Source organism: Poecilia reticulata, linkage group LG18 (genome assembly GCF_000633615.1).
Source record: "Poecilia reticulata strain Guanapo linkage group LG18, Guppy_female_1.0+MT, whole genome shotgun sequence".
NCBI lineage: Eukaryota > Metazoa > Chordata > Actinopteri > Cyprinodontiformes > Poeciliidae > Poecilia > Poecilia reticulata.
Window position 1 is genome coordinate 20,946,933 of NC_024348.1, and position 3,747 is coordinate 20,950,679.

The window sequence follows — 3,747 nt, forward strand, 5'->3', positions numbered from 1 at the left end:
TGTGTGTGTGTGTGTGTGTGTGTGTTTGTCTATAAGGTTTATCCATAGGAATGTCCAATTGGCAGTTTTGGCTCACAGCCAAACTCATCAGGACATGATGGCACATCAGGACAGAGCCACAAAAACCCAGTCAACCACTGGGGAAGGTAATTGTTGTTGGACTAATTAGCTTAAAAAATGCAACCTTTACAACTGGTGGAAATGTTGTACGTGAACAAAAAAAGAAAATTAATTAGGCATTGAGCATTTATGGAATACAAAGAAGATCATGGAACTGGAATAAAGGACAAAAAAAAAGAACTTCAAGAAATGTAAGTCACTGATGATTGTGCAGCGTGAAAGTAAAATATTTAAAGATTAATCATTTACAAAAAAGAAATAAATTGTAAAAGTTTGATAGTTTGGCCTTAGAGTGAAGATGAACACAGATTATTTGAACAATTTGTGAATTTTATTTGTATTTTGTTGGTAAAAATAATAGCCGTTTTTGACCAATTTTGAATTCACCCTTATATTTTAACCTTAAAAACTATTTACCTTGTTTGGTATCATTATTTTCAGCACAACCTCACCTTTATGATTTTATAGTGTTTGTTTCATTTTGACAAAATGCATTATCACAGTGGACCAAAAAATCACACAAAAATCAAAATCCGAGTAGAAAAAATATTATTTTTAATATAAAATCCACAAAAATGTTGAACGAATCATTTTTCTAACCTATAATGAAAATGTATAGTGTACATTTTAAAAATATGTGCAAAAAATAAATTTAAGTACATGTTTTACATCAAACTGTGTGCAATTTCCCAGGCATTTAATACAACTATAGAAAATGTGGCACAATGACTCCACCACTGGAGTCTCCAACATCACAAAGTATTATGTTTTTTTTTCTTACGACCATCTACAAAATGGGTTTCCCAATAGGTCTGCACACAAATCAGTTGTGCCACTCATGAAAACAGTTTCTGTCAAGGAGAAGGCGGCACATCACAGCCTTGCTGCAACCTCAGCTGCAAAAAATAAAAGGTCTTTAGGCCTGAAGGGGGAGCAGATTTACCTGCGTCCCAGGTGTTCTCCAGCTTACAACACAACAGGAGCTGCATCTGCGTCCTCTTCCCTGGTCCACTGCCCATACCGCACGTTTCTGCTGCCGTAACTGCTTCTGCCTTAGCCAGCGGGGCTCTGGATCTGGTCTCACTGTGGGGGGCCACACCTGGACACAGTGGGTGGGTTCTCCTCTTCCTCCTTTTTGTGCTCCTCTTCCTCCTTTTCGTGCTCCTCTTCCTCCTTTTCGTGCTCCTCTACCCTGAAGAAAATGGAGGATCGTCTACCTGGAGAAGGATATTAGCTTGTATATCTGGTGTAGTGTGCATCTACTGTGATTATATTATTTTTACTGTACACATTTTATCCCAAGTAAACAAATAAAGAAAAAGCAAACAAAAACAAACCTCATTGTCAAAATCAAACACCGTGTCTGAATGCTCCGCCTGCGCGCCTCCTCCTCCTCCTCCTCCTCCTCCTCCTCCTCCTTCTTCTTCTTCTTCGTGTGAGAGGAGGGTGAGTGGAGAGCGGAAGGAGAGCGGAAGGAGAGTGAAAGAGCGAACGAGTGATTATCTTCTATCTTTGCGTTTTTTTCTTACTGTATTTTTCACTTGGTGTTTATGTTAATAGTTTAGTTGTGATTTCGTGTTAAGTTGTGTCACGTTTTTAGGGGTTATTTTTTGTTTAGGTTTGGGTGTGGCCGTCAGGAGTGCCTGGCTTGGCCAGCGTCTGACGCCATGGTGGTGGTTGGTGGCGGTTCTTTCTCCACGCTAACACGGAAGAACGGTGTCAAGGTGGGCGCCGGTACTCCGTGTGGTGTGGAGGAAGTGTGCCTAGCGGTTGGGAAACTGATAGGACATGGGGCGATAAGATCTGCAGCCCGAATGAACGGAGCAGTTGTGTTGTTTGTGGAGAAGGTGGAGCAGGCCCAACGGTTGGTGGAGGTGGGTGTCACTGCCAACGGCTTGTTTTTACAAGTCTCCCCGCTCGCCTTACCTTCCACGAAGGTAACACTATCGAATGTACCCCCGTTTGTAAGCGACGAGTTTCTTATTAAAGAACTGTCGCGACACGGCAAGGTGGTGTCACCGGTAAAAAAAGTGCCGTCAGGGTGTAAATCACCCCTGCTGAAGCATGTTGTCTCCCATCGGAGACAACTGTTCATGATCCCAAATCGGCGAGACGAGGAACTAAACCTAAGCTTTCGTGTAAGAGTAGATGACTTCGACTACATCTTGTTTGCAACATCCTCAAACATGAAATGCTTTGGCTGCGGCCAAGAGGGACATATCGCAAATATGTGTCCCAACAGGGCCGGACAAAACCCACCGGTTTCGGCTCAGCAACAGCCCGCTGCTGCTGAGCAGGCGGAGGACCCGCAGCGGCCTCGGCGGAGAAATCCGCAGCGGGTTCCTCTGCAAACGCGCTGCGGCTGCGGAGGAACCCGCTGTGGCTGCGGTGAAACCCACTGCAGATGAACAGGCAGAAGGTATGGTTGAGATGGTGGTAGTGGAAAGTGAGAAAAGTGTGAAAATGAATGCAAGTGTGGGAAAGGATGAGAGCACAATGGCGTGTGGTGATGGGATGAATGGTGGTGGTGATGGGATGAATGGTGGTGGTGATGGGATGAACGGTGGTGGCGAGGGTGAAGTGGGAGAGAGAGATGGTGTGCAGGGAGACCAGCAGGTGGAGGTGAGGAGCGGTAGGGAACATTCAGAGTTTGGAGATCAGGGAGAGAAAGGAGAGGTGCAGGTGGAGGGACAGAATAAAGGTGAGAATAGTGCAGAGTTGGTTTGTGAAACTGGAGTGGAAAAAAAGACAGGCGAAACGGAGGAGGCCATGGAGATGGAGGCTTCAGCCCCGTTAAAGAGGCGAAGCAAAAGAAAGAACGTGGTGACAGCTGAGAAGGCCAGTAAACAGGCTTCCAAGCTGGCTGCAGAAAAGAACGAGGTGTCGGATAGCAGCGACGCTGAGAGCTACATCTCTGACAGCAGCGATATATCGGTCACACAAACAAATAGCAAAACACCGAGATACCCAGTAGAATCTTTTAGAAATTTTTTAAAAGGCAAAATGTCACATAAGGAACAAAGAGATATCAGGTTTTTCAGACAGGGACGTGTTTAGATTAAAGAAAATAATGACTAAAGTTAGGAAACAAATTTGATTAAATGATGCAAAGTAGCACTTTATCACTTTTTATAGTCTTTTGGTTTTTTGGTTTTAGCTTCTTTTTACCCAATATGGATTCTTTTAAAATAGCATCTTTGAATCTTAACGGGGCGAGGGAGGCTGAAAAACGAGCGTTAATCTATCAAATGCTCAACCAAAAGAAAATTGACGTAATCTACCTACAAGAAACACATAGTGATCATTTAATAGAGATATACTGGGTCAGAGAGTGGAGGGGGGAGGTTATCTTAAGTCCTGGCACCTCCCAGAGTGCAGGGGTGGGCTTCCTCTTCTCAAGAGCGTTCACCCCAAACTCCACAGAAATCGTTCCGCATTGGTGGTGGGAGCATAAATATTAATAAAAACTATACTAAAACGATCGAACTTTGTCTTGACTAAAAGACACCTCCCCTGGACGACATGTTCGACTAGACAGACAGACGATTCTTCCCTGGGGTAAGGCGAGAAGAGAAAGTAAAGAACTCACTGGACAGTTTACTGAAACTGTGACTGAAACTGAGACAA